This window comes from Pseudophryne corroboree, chromosome 12 (genome assembly GCF_028390025.1).
Source record: "Pseudophryne corroboree isolate aPseCor3 chromosome 12, aPseCor3.hap2, whole genome shotgun sequence".
NCBI classification, from domain to species: domain Eukaryota; kingdom Metazoa; phylum Chordata; class Amphibia; order Anura; family Myobatrachidae; genus Pseudophryne; species Pseudophryne corroboree.
Window position 1 is genome coordinate 43,878,276 of NC_086455.1, and position 17,641 is coordinate 43,895,916.

The following is a 17,641-nucleotide window of genomic DNA, read 5'->3' on the forward strand; positions in this document are numbered from 1 at the left end:
GATATGTCCCTAGTGCCAGATATGCCCCCAGTGCCACATACAGAAATGCCCCCACAGTGCCTGCCAGATATGCCCCCAGTGCCAGATATGCCCCTAGTGCCAGATACAGAAATGCCCCCAGTGCCAGACATGCCCCCACAGTGCCTGCCAGATATGCCCCAGTGCCAGATATTCCCCCAATACCACATACAGAAATGCCCCCACAGTGCCTGCCAGAAATGCCCCCAGTGCCAGATATGCCGCCAGTGCCCCACATACAGAAATGCCCCCACAGTTCATGCCAGATATGACCCCAGACCCCAGTGCCAGATATGCCCCCAGTGCCAGATACATATATGCCCCCAGTGCCAGATATGCCCCCAGTGCCAGATACAGATATGCCTCCGCAGTGCCTTCCAGATATGCCCCCAGTGCCAGATACATATATGTCCCCAGTGCCAGATATGCCCCCACAGTGCCTGCCAGATATACCCCCAGTGCCAGATATGCCCCCATTGCCAGATACAGAAATGCCCCCTCAGTGCCTGCCAGATATGCCCCCAGTGCCAGGTACATATGTCCTCACAGCCCCGAGCCCCCTTCTCACAAAACACAGTCACAGACAGAGACATACAACATACTTACCTTTACAAATCCGTCCTCTCTGCTCTCTCCCACGCTGTCTGCTGCTGCTGGCCTCCTCCTGTCCCTAGCTCCGCGGCTCCTCTTAACCCGACGCGGCGTGACGTCATGATGTCACGCTGCTTCGCATCCGAATAAAATAAACTTTCATGGCCGGCGGGACATGAAGGGGCAGCCGGCCAGCCGCGGTCAGTGTCACCAGTGGCGGCCGCCGCCGGGAATAGCCTCGGCTGGCTGTGTGTGGCTTGTTAATATTCCTACACAAACAGGCATCTTCTGGACGATGTGATCTCCTACATAAATAGAGAATACCAATTGAAGACGCCGTCTGCCTTAGAGGATACATTTCTTTAGGGGTTCCACAGTGTGAGAAACCAACATACAGGTAAGGTGCATGTGAAATTGAAAATAATTATGCCAGTGTGACGTGAATCAGGTGGCATGTCATGTTGGCACACCCCATTTTCAGTGGCCATGGCCCTTCTGGTATGTGACGGCGTGGCCACACCCATTTTTTGGGTGCGCACACATAGTTTTCTGTTTGTTTTTTTAAATGTATTTAATGTTGTTGTTTTTTTTTGGGGGGGGCACTCTTCATCTTGCCCTGGGCTCCGAAAACCCTAGTTACGCCTTTGCTAGATACAATGAAAAACGAGCAAATTCATCACATTAAGCGCTGAGAAATAAATGAGGAGATCGGAAACCAAATCTTCCCTTGTATATAGGGAGATTCCTGTGGAGACAGTCCCTTATACAGTTTTCTATCGATCATATATCTTACTTGGTTCCACTCATATACCAAATGACATGCAAAACAAAAATAAACAATACAAGGGTGTAGTATGTCAATAAAAGTCCAATTTCCAAAATCACAGTTCACCCCTGTGTATGGGAGATAATCTTTATATCCTGTGTGGAAATTCTGATAGGCCCTCCACCATTTTTCCTACTGAATTGATAAATGTCGTTTAAGAAACTCACAAAAGGTAAAGTGGGTTTATACACATAAAGGTTTCTTGCTCTCCTATGTTTTCACAATGTGTCAAGATGTATAAATGCACATAAAGGTATCTTTGCCATGGTTAATAATTAGATGAGCGTACCCCTAACAAGGTTTCTTTTATCGCTTCTAAAAATATGTTTGGCGTACCCCAATTCAGATGATGAGTTCAAGCACATCAAGGTATCTTTCAACATCCACAGGGCCGGAGGATTTATAAAAACAAGGGTATTTATTGCACAATAAAATCAAATGTGTTCCATCCAGAGAAAATACAAAAATATCCAAATATTCAAAATGCATAAAAATACATGGGATCATATTTTACATGATCCCACCAAAGGAGAGGGCCATGGGTAGTTAGTATATATATATGCCACCTGACGAGTAGAGGTCCAGACAGTCCTTCTCATTCAGAGTTGCAATGGTCCAAAAAACATCCCAAGGTGAAGAATGTATATCACAGAATGTATGTGCTCCCCTCTGCTACCAACGCGTTTCAATCTTAAATAGATCTTTTTCAAGGCCTGCAGAGTAGGAGCCCCTAAACTGCCCTTTATACAGTACCATCCATAGTTGAAATACAGGAAGTGATGTCACAAGTCTTACTTCATCCAGAAATTCACATTATCAATGCATTTTTCAATATATGGCATGTTTGGAGGCACATGTTAAATAAATTCTGAACTCCCTGTACTTAAAAGTTGCTGGAGCAGGCTTTAAAACCTCCAAAATGTTTGATAAACAATAAAAATCCGCCGGACCGGAAGCGGATATATCGCAGCGGTGAACCCTATGCGTTCCGGAAGCCGGAAGTGACCGATCGACCAATGATCTCTTCTGAATCCTCTTCGCACTGCAATTACATCGTAGTAGCAGAAACTGCGGATGCTTCCTGCCCCCGCAGCTTGGCTGCGACAGCAGGAGCTCCACCGACACGCAGCTGCCCCAAAAACGCCACTGACACGCCCCCGTTTTCCCGATTCCACCCCAAAGAACACTCGGTCGCCCCCCCACACCCCGCGAACACCACTGCCTGTCAATCAGGCAGAGTCATTTGCAGTTAATGCGATGCAATAACATTAACTGCTCGTGCATGCACAGTGTGTACCTTTCTCAAAAATTGCGGTCGCAGCACAATTGCGAAGCCACCTGAATAAGGCCCTCTGTTTGGTGTGGTCAGATCTGACGATGCCAGGACACACAGATAGCATGGGATAAATTGCCGCCAAGCCAAACTAACAAAGAATCCAGAATTCATCATTATTTTTCCACTTCGTCAAACTAACGAAAAAATCATTGACTGCTGCGCTCGACACAAAAGGGAGCACAGCTGCAAAGTGACGCATGCACCATTAGCAAGAGAAATGATTCTATTTTTTCTTGTTCTAAATAAATACAAAAGAAAAAAAAAATATATAATAGAATATAACACTTAGGCTGCAGGTGCAACTTGTTAATACTGGAGATTTAGCCTGGGAGAAGTGGATAGTTTTGAGCTGTGAATCAAACCTTTGTTTGGGCACTATTATACATGACCGTCCAGGCCTCAGTTTAATGGAGCTACAGTTCCGCAGCCTTGAAATCGACATGAGAAATTATGCAGGGTACAAAAGACATGACATTAATTATTGAAGCCAATTGACTATTATGTAGAAGCAATAGAAAAAGTGCCAGTCAATAGGATCATACCCAAATCATCTCTAGTTTAGGTTCTCATGCTGAGAGTTAAAATGTAGGTATTGGACGCATGTGAAATGAAGAGCATATTGTTCAAGGATATAGCAGCTGCAAAACGGGTTGTTGAAATGTAATTTTAAAAAGTAGCTCTAATTTATGCTAATATCTGACCTACAAATACTTATTGATTTAGTGTTCGATGTAGTTTGACCGCAAATTGCATTTCCACACTTTTCCAAAGCATTCACTTTAACACCATAATCAGGGGCGGATCCAGATGAAAATGATAGGGGGGGGCACCATGGAAGGGGCAAGTACATTTGCGTGCGGCTTCGGTGCATGTGAGGTGGCGCTTCTTATACAATGCCCACAGTTGTAGCGCTCATTATGCAATGTCCACTGTACTGGTAGTGCCCCTTATATAGACCCCATAGTAGTGGTGCCCCTTTTGCAATGCCCGTATTGCCCCCAGTAGTAATGTTGCCTGTAGTAATGCCCCCAGTCATTATGCCCCCAGTGGTAATGCCCCTGCAGTTATGACCCCAGTAGTTTACCCCCCCCTTTAGTTTAGCCTCCCAGTGGTAATGCCCCCAGTAGTTTAGCCACCAGTAGTAATGCCCCCCTGTAGTTTGCCCCATTGTAGTTTAGCCCCTGTAGTTATGCCCCCCTTGTAGTTTAGCCTTCAGTAGTAATGACCCCAGTAGTTTGGCCCCTGTAGTTATCCCCCAGTAGTTTGGCCCCTGTAGTTATGCCCCCAGTAGTTTGGCCCCCCTGTAGTTTAGCCCCCAAGTAGTAATGCCCCTGTAGTTAAGCCGCCAGTAGTAATGCCCCTGTAGTTATGCCGCCAGTAGTTAGCACCTTTGTAGTTGGCCCCCAGTAATAGTCCCCCAGTAGTTTGCCCCAAGTAGATGCCACCCAGTAATAATGTCCCCCAGCAGTTTGCCCCCAGTAGATGCCTCCCAGTAATAATGTCCCCCAGTAGTTTGCCCCCAGTAGATGCCCCCCAGTAATAATGTCCCCCAGCAGTTTGCCCCCCAGTAATAATGTCCCCCAGCAGTTTGCCTCCAGTAGATGCCCCCCAGTAATAATGTCCTCCAGTAGTTTGCCCCCAGTAGTAATGCCCCCTAGGAGTTTGCCCCCAATAGATGACCCCCCAGTAGTAATGCCCCCAGTAGATGCCCCCCAGTAATAATGCCCCCAGGAGATGGCCCCCAGTAAAAATGTCTCCCAGTAGCTGCCCCCAATAGATGACCCCCCAGTAGTAATGCCCCCAGTAGATGCCCCCCAGTAATAATGCCCCCAGTAGCTGCCCCCAATAGATGACCCCCCAGTAATAATGCCCCCTACGAGTTTGCCCTAATAGATGACCCCCCAGTAGTAATGCCCCCAGTAGATGGCCCCCAGTAAAAATGTCCCCCAGTAGCTGCCCCCACTAGATGACCCCTCAGTAGTGATGCCCCCAGTAGTTTGCCCTCAGTAGTTTGCCCCCAGTAGTATTGCCCCCCAGTAGTAATGCCCCTTGTTGATGCCCCCCAGTAGTAATGTCCCCCCAGTAGTAATGTCCCCCTGTAGTTTGCCCCCAGTAGATGCCCCCGCTGCATTAAGGAAGAAAAAAACATACTTACCGAGCCCCGTTCCCGCTTCCAGGCCGCTGCAGTCCTTCTCCTCCCTGGGCGTCCGCTCCTCAGTCAGCACTATGAGAGAGACGTCATGACTGACGTCTCTCCCGTAGCGCACGGCGCACAGTGACAGCGCCGGAATCCGGAGCTCAGTACTGAGCTCCTGCCTCCGGCTGCCGCTGTGCAGGGAGACGGGCGCCCGCTGGTAACACAATCTCAGCGGGCACCCTTCATCTCCCTGTGCAGCGCCGGCGCCGGGGAGAGCTGGGGGACAGAAGGCCACAAATGACAGGAGGGGCACGGGCCCGAGTGCCCCCCCTGGATCCGCCTCTTTCCATAATTACATTGAGGGGGTAATTCCGACCTGATCACTAGGCTGCGTTTTCTCTCAGCCTGCAAGCAGATCTGAACTGTGCATGCGTATGCACCGCAATGCGCAGGCGTGACGGGTCACAGCGACGGGGATCGCCGGTCAGCGACGGGATGGTGCGAAAATTCCGAACGCACCGGCGATCGCAAAGAGATTGACAGGAAGAGGGCGTTTGCGGGTGGCAACTAACCGTTTTAATGGAATGTCTGGGAAAACGCAGGAGGGACCCGGCGTTTGGAGGGAGGGTTTCTGACGTCAGCTGCGGCCCCGATCATCGCAGCGGCTGAGTAAGTCCTGGGCTGAGCAGAAACTGCATAAACTCATGTTTGTGCAGTTCTGCTACAAATGCGATCGAACACCTGCACACACTCCATACCCTCCCCCTGTAGGCGGCGACTATCTGATGCAAAAAAACGCACCCTAACGATCAGGTCTGAATTACCCCCTAAATCTCCAGAATAATTGGAAGCTAAGAATATGTGACTCATTATGGAGTTGCTGCTGCTGCTATCCAGGGGCGTAGCGAGGGTGCTGCAACCAACATCACTGCATCGGACTTGCCATCTGGTAGGACTCAGGTGCCAGGCGCAGCTGTGTGGATTTGGACGGGTACTGGTTGTAAGCCAATGGAGCAGCGGCTGCCGATCTGCGAGCTCTAAATGGATTACTACTGGCTTCAGATGCGAATGATGGTGGCACTGTCTTGGATTGCAGCTGCTGGTACGCTGACGTCCCGGCTCCAGTCCAAAGGCACACTGTTAATGTCACACTGGGGGAGGCTGGGGCTGCTAGAGGGACACATGGGGGAGGTGGGTTGCTCAAAGGGGGGGGGGGGGAAGCAAATGTATAAGGAACATTACTGTTTGTGGCCTGATATGTAAGGAGCATTACTGTGTAGCATAATGTATAGGGGGCATTATTGTGTAGCATATTGTATAGGGGGCATTACTGTGTTGCATATTGTATAGGTGGCATTATTGTGTAGCATATTGTATAGGGGGCATTACTGTGTTGCATATTGTATAGGTGGCATTATTGTGTAGCATAATGTATAGGTGGCATTATTGTGTAGCATATTGTATAGGGGCATTACTGTGTTGCATATTATATAGGGGGCATTATTGTGTAGCATATTGTATAGGGGGCATTACTGTGTGTGGCCTAATATGTAAGGAGAATTAGTGTGTAGCATAATGTATAGGGGACATTACTGTGTAGCATAATGTATAGGGGACATTACTGTGTAGCATAATGTATAGGGGACATTACTGTGTAGGCAATGTATAGGGGAAATTACTGTCTGTGGTCTAATATGTAAGGAGAATTACTGTGTAGCATAATGTATAGGGGGCATTACTGTGTATACAATGTATAGGGGAAATTACTGTGTGTGGTCTAATATGTAAGGAGAATTACTGTGTAGCATAATGTATAGGGGACATTACTGTGTATACAATGTATAGGGGGCCTTACTGTGTGTGGTCTAATATGTAAGGAGAATTACTGTGTAGCATAATGTATAGGGGACATTACTGTGTATACAATGTACAGGGGGCATTACTATGTGTGGTCTAATATGTAAGGAGCATTACTTTGTAGTGTAATGTGGCATAATGTGTAAGGGCCACTACTACTACTAGGCTCGCAAAGTTTCTAAGTTGTGCAGTAATCGCTGCATGTGCGCGTAACCTGCCTCACATTGCGCTGCCCCACACCTAGAGCCATTTGCCTATGAGTCAGTCTGTTTGCATCAGATGTTTTTACTTTTATTACTGGGACTGTTCCAACCTTTCATTTTCCTACCATTCATTCAGTAGTGATTATTGCCTGAGGCACTACTCATACTTGCCTACTTTTTTTTATCCAGGCACCCCAGGAGATGCCAGAGGTGAGAATCCCAGACAGGAGAAGAGGAGGGAATGGTGGCATTAATCGCATCATCAAGTCTCCACTGGTGAGAGATTGGGCAGTTATTTACACTTAGTTTTCCCTGGTCAAGGATGGTATTTACTTGCTGTGTGTTGGATCTCCATTTGCCGCACACATTGGACCTGCTTCTGAGTTGGATTCATCCACAGCCGCTTTAGTGTCTGGCTGAGGTGGCCTACTTCCTAGTTTATGGTAATGAGAGTATCAACCCATTTATGCGAGTATCCATACATCTGCATGCATATAAGTTTCACTGTCACTGGTCTTCCAGCACAACCTTAGTACAGCACTTGCGCCCACCTCATACCTTCTAAACGTCCCCATTTTGGCAGGACAGTCCCACTTTCAAGCACTGTCCCAGCGTCCCACCCCAGCATTTCTCATTGGACCATGTCACTTACCGAAGGCCGCGGTCTACCCCTCAAGAATGGTGGGAGGTATACCCACTATGTTCTGCATACAAATATGTGTCCAGATGTCTCAAACAAGCTACAAACCTATGACACTCATATGAATGTGTCCTGTGCATCTGCATGGGCGCCATCCAGTTGCCACCCAGAAACACCCTGTTCATGAAAGACCGCGTGCGTTGGAGATGTGCCTCATGTACAGACCAAGGGTTTAATTCAGCATGGATCGCAAAAGCAAAATCTCTCTCTAATGGGCAAAACCATATGCACTGCAGGTGGGGCAGATGTAACGTTCAGAGAGAGTTAGATGTGGGTGGGGGATGTTAAGTAGGCTGACCATACTAGCCCTTTAAATTTGGACACATGAATTACACAGGTTCTGTGGCTGGCTGACTTCAAGCCTGCATTTCACCTTGTTTTTAATCAGCCACAGAACCTGTGTAATTCATGAGTGTCCCAGTTTAAAGGGCTTGTTATGGTCAGCCTATGTTAAGACTGTAATCTAAATTGCAGTGTTTAAATAAAGCAGCCAGTATATTTACCCTGCACAGAAACAATATAACCCATCCAAATCCAGAGCTGCCAAGAGAAATCCTGGGCCCCGGTACAACAACTTCCGGGGCCCCCCTGCCCCCACTGGAGGGGGTGTGACCACAGCATGCTGAGGGCATGGCCACTCCTCTTTGGGGGCGTGTCTAGCACATCAGAAGCACCCACTCACAGGATCATGGCATGTCTCCCAGCCAGGGCAGTACAGAGACTGACTGGGCCCAGGTACTTTTCAGGCGGCATGGCCTAATCAAAGGAGGTTTGGACCTGGGCCCCCACTGGGCCCCACTATCAGACCTGGGCCCAGGTAATGTGTACCCTCTCCCCCCTTTCTCGGTGCCACTGCCCAAATCTAACGCTCTCTGCACATGTTATATCTGCCCCACCTGCACTGCACATGGTTTTACCCAATTTAGATTTTGCTTTTGCGATCCATGCTGAATTAGGCTCCATATTTGCTGTTTAACCTCCTAATGATAATTGTTGACCCCTTATTCAAAAGTAAAGCATTCATTACCTTTAATACCAAGAAATAATGACACGGAGACTTGAATTTGGCAGAAAATTGTTAGCTATTTATTGTACCCTAACCATTAGTAAACCTGTAAATTGAAAAATTTATTTAACATGCCGATTCAGCCGGCATATGGTGGCAGAAAAAAGAACGGCTCTATTCAACTGACGCTAACCTTAAAACGTTAAAATTCAAAACTATCCTAATTTACATACAAACTATAAAATCGGTAATAGGTGCCCAACTCAACCCCCACGGTGACTACCCACCCTGATGGGTGATGCCGCTGCCCCCGGTCGGGTGGTCGAGCGGCGTTAAAAGTCAATGGAGGTGAGTGCACCTAAACCACACCAAACTGTAAATCACTACAGCTAACAATACAAACTACAACCTGCCGTTCTTTTCCGCCAACAAATAGCCAACGATAAAACCAGACTAACAATTCAAAGCCAAGGCACTCCGTGCCAGAACCTCTACCAAACAGGGTGGGAGGGCGGGAAGGCAATTCAGCAGCAAGAGAGGCTGAGCTGGCCTAGCATTCCCTAGATATATTAACCCTCCCCATTTTCAATGGGCTGTACTTTCCTCACAGCTAGGTCCACCCCTCACAGGATGTTTAACTCTCTCCATTCCTATGCAGTCATTTCGCTCTCCTTCTGTACTTACGTTCAACTCTGAATTAGGCCCACTGACCATATTGCCTGTCTCTTAAACTAGGTACACAGTATATAATTATCTGGCAGATTATTTGCGATTTAGCTGGTTGGGATGAAAATCTGGTAATGGATGAGAGCAAATTACAATCTATCATTTGCTCCCAAACACTGGAAAATGAAAAAACCTTGTCGTTCATACAAATTGGTTAAACACAAATTTAACCGACTTGGATGAACGACTGTTGTCCGTTTTGCAGTATTTGTGAGCAAATGTTCAATTGTCATTTGCTCTCATCCATTACCAGATTTTCATTCTAACCAGCTAGACCTGGTAGATAATCTGCCAGATAATTGTATAGTGTGTACCTAGCATAAGGGAACCTTCTTTTCATTAGCTTAACATTGGGGGTCATTCCGACCCGATCGCTCGCTGCAGTTTGTGGCAGTTTAGCGATCGGGTCGGAACTGCGCATGCGCCGGCACATGGCAGTTTTCGTTACCTAGCGATCGCCTCTGAGACAGAGGTGGTCACAAGGCAGGAGGGGGCTGAACAGCAGCGTTAAGCCGCCGTTTAGGGGGAGCGGTCCGGCCAACGCAGGCGTGGCCCGACCATTGGGGGGGCGGGCCACGGCGGCTGCGTGACGTGTCACGCAGCCGGTGCGGCCTGCGGGAGCGACGAGCAACTCCCGGCCAGCTGCAGGAGCTGCGCTGGCCGGATGTTACTCCTCAAATACAAAGGCATCGCCTCTGTGCGATGCCTTTGTATTTGTGCGTGGGGGCCGGCACTGACATGCGGGGCGGACTAGCCCTGTGCTGGGCGTCCCCCCCCCGCATGTCTGAGTTAATGATCGTACCTGTGCTAAATTTAGCACAGCTACGATCAACTCGGAATGACCTCCATAGAACCCTCATTAGCATGGTTTCCAAACAGGTATCCTCTTTGCAGAGACTTTTCCTCGACACTCTGTTACTTTGCACAGGTTGTGACATTGCTATTACTGCACAGCATTCTACAGGACTGGAGCTCACATCTAGTCTGGAATGCTCACTTGAACATTTGAATTATTTCTCCAATTCATCAGTGTCCCCTGAATGTCATTTTTTTCATTCAGGGTGCAAATCATTAGGGATTTGCAGGATATAAACCCTCTTTATTACTGCAAAGTGTAGAGCCCTGATGTGACATGATATTATTTAGACTCATCATTCGAGTCACGAGTGCAAGTTTAAAGGGTTAATTACAGTGCTCTAGTCACCCTGCATTATTATATTATTATTACTGCATTTGTTTTTAAAACACTATTGAATTATCATTATTCTTCTAAAACTTTGTGCGTGATGTTGTCATTGACATTCAATTGTTATGTTATTGCATGTTGCCAGCTCCCATTTATGCACATAAATTATAAACTTAAATTAAATAAATAAACAGACACATAATTGACAGGGATAAGGGTCACATTTTAAAAAAAAATTAGAGACAGAAAAGTCTAGTGGCAAAGAAAGAACGAACGAAGGAAGATGTTTAGAGGGCAATAAAATGTGGCAGTGCGTACAGGTGCAGAGTCAAAAGTCATGCTAAACTTTCGATGGAACAGCTGAAATACAGTACCACCCAGGAGCATGCAATGTCTGAGTATATTCATAAACCCGCTAATACCAACGTAATAAAATATCCACACAAAAGTGACACGTACAGTATTATATAGACAAACCTACAGGCCTATTCAACAAATCTGGCAGACTAAAGGCATGGAAACGGCACGTTGCACCGTCGCTGTTCTTGCCAGTATACAGTTCTTACAGTATACAGTAGAATGTTTTCATGTTCAAGCCTAATTCAGCAGTCTCCCATCTCACTGCTCAATCAGTATACATTATTTGCAATATATAATTGGGGGTCATTCCGAATTGATCGTAGCTGTGCTAAATTTAGCACAGCTACGATCATTCACACTGACATGCGGGGGGACGCCCAGCACAGGGCTAGCCCGCCCCGCATGTCAGTGCCGGCCCCCCGCAGAAGTGTTAAAGGCATCGCACAGCGATGCCTTTGCACTTCAAGAGTAGCTCCCGACCAGTGCAGCTTTAGCGTGCTGGCCGGGAGCTACTCATCGCTCCCCGGCCCGCAGCGACCGCGTGTGACGTCACGCAGCCGCTGCGGCCTGCCCCCCGTTCGGTCCGGCCATGCCTGCGTTGGCCGGACTGCTCCCACAAGACGGCGGCAAAACGCTGCCGTTCCGCCCCCTCCCGCTCAGCGATCACCCCTGCCTGTCATTTAGGCAGATGCGATCGCAGCCCTGCTACGGCCTTCGGCCGTCTGGCATGCGCCGGCGCATGAACAGTAGGGACCCGTTCGCTCGGCTGTGACAAAAAGCAGCGAGCCAGAATAACCCCCAATATTCGCAATTTTGACAATGACAGAATATCGACATGGCACAACGTTGTCATTGTAAATGTGGGCGATAGAATGTCGACGGACGATGTTTGGATGATTTTAAGGTTAGAGTTAGGCTGTAGTTTATGTTAGGCTCAGGCAAACTCACCTCCGGAATGGAAATCCACATGGTCGATAGGCCCCCTGTCGACATTCTGGCAATGTTGACATAACCTCATTGTCAACATTTTACATGTCGCCCTCCTGTACATGTTGACATTTAGAAAAAGGCAACATTATGAACGCTGATGAATTCTACATCAGTTCACTACCACATGTACATGCACACTAGAGTTAATTTTTGTTGGGAGACAATATATTTTTGGATTGTGGGAGGAAACCCATGTAAGCATAGGGAGAATATACAGTTAGGGCCATGATGGGAATCAAACCCATGACCTCAGTGCTGTGAGACAGTAATGCTAGGAATGGGTTTGTTGGGTCGACCCTATTTAGGTTGACCACTATTGGTCGACAGGCAGTAGGTCGACACCTGGAAAAGGTTGACATGGAAAAAGGTTGACATGAGTTTTTTTGTTCTTTTTTGTGTAGTTTTGTTCGTAAAGTGACCGAGAACCCCAATTAGTGCACCGTGTCCCCTCGCATGGCTCACTTTGCTCGTCATGCTATTCCCAATCATAGTCCACGTGGATCGTAAAGTTCACTTCACAATGCAGTTTAAGACCTGGAAGGGGTGGGAACCGGGGCATCAATGCCGCGTTTTGTGGGCGTCGATGTTCCGTTTTAGGGGTGCTGTCAAGACAATGCAGGAGTGTCAACATGGCGGCTAGCAGTCTGCCTTCGCAGCTGGGCTGCGCAGGCAGAGGGCTACTCGAAACATGTGAAAGCGTCATCGCCGTGCGATGCTCTCGATCAAGTCTGAATTATGCCCTCACATTAGGTGGCTATGTCATGGACCTATCCCCTCAAACATTGGTGGTCATTCCGAGTTGATTGCTCGCTGCCGATTTTCGCAGCGCAGCGATCAGGCAAAAATCAGCATTTCTGCGCATGCGCATGGGCCGCAGTGCGCACGTGCAAAGTACTTTCACACAAAACTATGCCGTTTTACACAAGCTCCAGCGGCGCTTTCCAGTCGCACTGCTGATCGGTGAGTGATTGACAGGACAGAGGCGTTTCTGGGAGGAAACTGACCGTTTTCCGGGAGTGTGATAAAAAACGCAGGCGTGTCAGGTACAAACGCAGGCGTGCCTGGTTAAACGGGGGAGTGGCTGGCCGAACGCAGGGCGTGTATGTGACGTCAAACCAGGAACCAAACAGTCTGCAGTGATCACAATCTAGGAGTAGGTCTGGAGCTACTCAGAAACTGCAGGAAAAGATTTACGAGCAGTTCTGCTAATCTTTCGCTCGCACTTCTGCTAAGCTAAGATACACTCCCAGAGGGCGGCGGCCTAGCGTGTGCACTGCTGCTAAAAGCAGCTAGCGAGCGATCGACTCGTAATGGGGGCCATTGTTCCCCGTACCTTGTATTTTAGTACCATGCTCAGAGTGGTAGGATAGATTGATATGAATCAGAAGTGAGTCAGAAATTCCAACAGGAATTCTTTTTTATTGATCTGCAATGAACTCTGGATTTGGGATGATTGGTTTATTAAAGGACATCACTTTGGTTGGAAATCACAGAAAGAAGAATTTGGCATGCAAGAAGAACGGGGATATACGATTCACTACAGTTCGCATCACAAAGATCACAAAGACAAGTAATTTGAATCATGGATGGATAACAATCAAGATGAAGAACAATTGGAATCACAAATTAATATAAAACCATTGGAATTATGAAATAATATCAGACACTGGGGGTAATTCTGAGTTGATCGCAGCAGCACGTTTGTTAGCAATTGGGGTCATTCCGAGTTGTTCGCTCGGTAAATTTCTTCGCATCGCAGCGATTTTCCGCTTAATGCGCATGCGCAATGTTCGCACTGCGACTGCGCCAAGTAAATTTGCTATGCAGTTAGGAATATTACTCACGGTTTTTTCATCGTTCTGGTGATCGTAATGTGATTGACAGGAAGTGGGTGTTTCTGGGCGGAAACAGGCCGTTTTAGGGGCGTGTGGGAAAAAACGCTACCGTTTCTGGGAAAAACGCGGGAGTGGCTGGAGAAACGGAGGAGTGTCTGGGCGAACGCTGGGTGTGTTTGTGACGTCAAACCAGGAACGACAAGCTCTGAACTGATCGCACTGGCAGAGTAAGTCTCGAGCTACTCAGAAACTGCACAGAGATGTCTTATCGCAATATTGCGAATCTTTCGTTCGCAATTTTAAGATGCTAAGATTCACTCCCAGTAGGCGGCGGCTTAGCGTGTGCAATGCTGCTAAAAGCAGCTTGCGAGCAAACAACTCGGAATGACCCCCCATGTGCACTGCAGGTGTGGCAGATATAACATTTGCAGAGTGAGTTAGATTTGGGTGGGTTATTTTGTTTTTGTGCAGGGTAAATACTGGCTGCTTTATTTTTACACTGCAATTTAGATTTCAGTTTGAATACACCCCACCCAAATCTAACTCTCTCTGCACATGTTATATCTGACCCCCCTGCAGTGCACATGGTTTTGCCCAACTGCTAAAATATTTCCTGCTGCGATCAACTTGGAATTACCCCCATAGTTTTGCCCATTTGCTAACAAAATTGCTGCTGTGATCAACTCAGAATTAGGCCCACTGTGCATTCCATTCTACAATGTGATGACAAGAAGAATGCTAGAAATACACTCAGTAATGTTAAATAATAACTTTCTATCTTTCCCCCTTTTAACAAATATCTTCACGCCAAATATCGTTGGAGCTCAGATTGAAGACTACTGTGGCACATCGTATCAATGAGGGAATGGGCACAATGGGGGAATCCTGGGGTAGGAAAATGTTCTTTTACTCAAAGAGGTTGTAGCTAGCGAAGGAATGGTAGGGTTCCCTGGCAACAGCAACTCACTCATAATGAGGAGCTTTGGGGTAGAATAGACTCAGTCTCTCTCAGTTGCAGAGCTTGATCAGTATTTGCATAAGCAACTCAGTCCTTCCAGAAATATCTGTCTGCGCTTGCATAAAATTCAGTCTTTCAGACCAAATATCTCACTTGGATTTGCATTAATTTAGGGCCTAATTCAGATCTGTTCGCAACAGCAAATTTGTTAGCTAATGGGCAAAACCATGGGGGTCATTCCGAGTTGTTCGCTCGCTAGCTGCTTTTAGCAGCATTGCACATGCTAGGCCGCCACCCTCTGGGAGTGTATCTTAGCTTAGCAGAATTGCGAACGAAAGATTAGCAGAACTGCCACTAAATAATTCTTTGCAGTTTCTGAGTAGCTCCAGACCTACTCACAGATTGCGATCAGCTCAGTCCGTTTAGTTCCTGGTTTGACGTCACAAACACGCCCTGCATTCAGCCAGCCACTCCTCCGTTTCTCCAGACACTCCCGTGTTTTTCCCTGACACGCCAACGCCGTGAAAACGCTGAGTTGCCGCCCAGAAACGCCCCTTTCCTGTCAATCACACACCGATCAGCAGTGCGACTGAAAAGCACCGCTGAAGCCACAGCAAAACTGCTAAGTTTTTAGTAAAGTAACTAAGCACGTGCGCGCTGCGTACCATGCGCATGCGCAGTTAGCAACAAATCGCAGCATAGTGAAAATCGGCAACGAGCGAACAACTCGGAATGACCCGCCATGTGCACTGCAGGGGGGCAGATATAACATGTGCAGAGAAAGTTAGATTTGGGTGGGTTATTTTGTTTCTGTGCAGGGTAAATACTGGCTGCTTTATTTTTACACTGCAATTTAGATTTCAGTTTGAACACACCCCACCCAAATCTAACTCTCTCTGCACATGTTACATCTGCCCCCCTGCAGTGCACAAGGTTTTTCCCATTAGCTAACAAATTTGCTGCTGCAATGAGATCTGAATTACCCCCTCAATCTTTTAAATCTATCCTTTGGATTTCACATTAAAGTCTGGGCCTAATTCAGCATGGATTCAGAGAAATCACAAACTGAGTGATTATCGAACAACTGCGCATGCGTAGCGTTCACATTGCACATGTGTGAGGGTAAAAGTGACAGAAATTGTGCACAGATCGTAATCGCAATGTAGCCGCTGTTTGACTGACAGGAAGCCGGTGTTTCTGGGCAAAAACCTGATGTTTTCTGGGTGGGTCAGAAAAAAAGCAGGCCCAGGTGTTTTTTGGGAGGGCCTCTGATGTCAGCGCAGACCACTTTCAGGCCGTCTCAGTTGCAGATTAGTGGCAGCCTCAGATCTACTCTCATTTGCTCAGGTGGCAAAGATTCTTAGATGTTCCGGGAATTGCGTATGCATCTGCGAAAATTGCGATGCATTTGCAATTTTGCATGGGGCGTTTTTTCTTCCTGTCGGGGCAGCTCCTTTCTATTCACAGACAGCTACAGTTTCTCTGAATAGCGATCCATGCTGAATTAGGCCCTCAGTCTTTTAAGTACCCCTTGTGTGGACTCAGCTACCACTCTGCTCTGCGTTCCCCTGTTCTTTGAGCACCTCCTTGCTTTAACAACTGTCCTCCTCCTTCTCCTTCCCAGTCAGCCTTGCTTCTCCCAGCTGCCTCTGTCCAATCAGCTCGCCTCCCCGAAACCATGGGAATGGACCATGAGTTACACTCAACTCCTCCTGTTCCAGCACCTTTCCTGCTGCTGCTGAACTGCAAGTAAGACTTTCTTAAAGGGGAACACACGCCATTTTCTGGGGTTCCACAATAATACAAAGATGATATTTATAAATTCTAATTATCATCTTTGTATTATTCTAATAATTTTTATAGTCAAAACTCTGGACTATGCTCAGTCCCGGCGCTGACCGCTCAGCAAAGGGATGCAGAGCAGGTAGGCGCCAGACAGGGGAGGCGCTCTCCCTGCTCTGCATCCCCGAGCTGAGTTACCCTGCTGCTGCTGCCAGCTGCACCTGTCACACTACAGACACAGGTAGCGGCGCCGGCAGCTTGAAGAGTCCGTCCTTCTTCTCCCTGTCAAACTTTGAAGCAGCAGTGTTGTTGATGAGAAAAGGAGGTGGAGCTAATCTAAGTCGGACCAGGATGCTGTGAGTGAACTGTGAAGAGGGAGAGGATGCTGCTCCTGATCAGGCCAGACAGACTTGGGAGTGGAGTGAGTGAGCGAGAGAGAGACAGAGAGAGAGAGAAAGAAAGTAAGTGTGTGTGTGTGTGTGTGTGTGTGTGTGTGTGTGTGTGTGTGTGTTGGGGGGATTATGTGTATAAGTGCCACTACTATTTGGGGTATTATGTATAACTATTACTATGGGCACTATATGTCTAAGTGGTGTTACTACTGGGGGCACTGTATATAAGCAGCACAACTACTGGGGTGCACTGTGTATAAGTGGCACTACTCCTGGGGGCACTATGCATGTAATTGGCACTCCTACTGGGGGCACTATGCATGTCAGCGGCGCTAATACTGGGGGCACTACGCGTGTAAACGGTGCTACTACTGAGGGCACTATGCGTGTAATCGGCTTTACTCCTGGGCGCACTATGCTTGTAAACAGCGCTACTACTGGGGGCACTATGCGTGTATTCGGCACTACTACTGGGCGCACTATGCGTGTAATCGGCGCTACTACTGGGGGCACTATGCGTGTAATCGGCGCTACTACTGGGGGCACTATGCGTGTAATCAGCTCTCCTACTGGGGGCACTATGCGTGAAAGCAGCACTCCTCCTGGGGGCACTGTGTATATAAGAACCGATACTACTGGGCGCACTATGCGTGTAATCGGCGCTACTGCTGGTGGCACTATGCGTGACAGCGGCACTCCTCCTGGGGGCACTGTGCGTGTATAAGCAGCGCTACTACT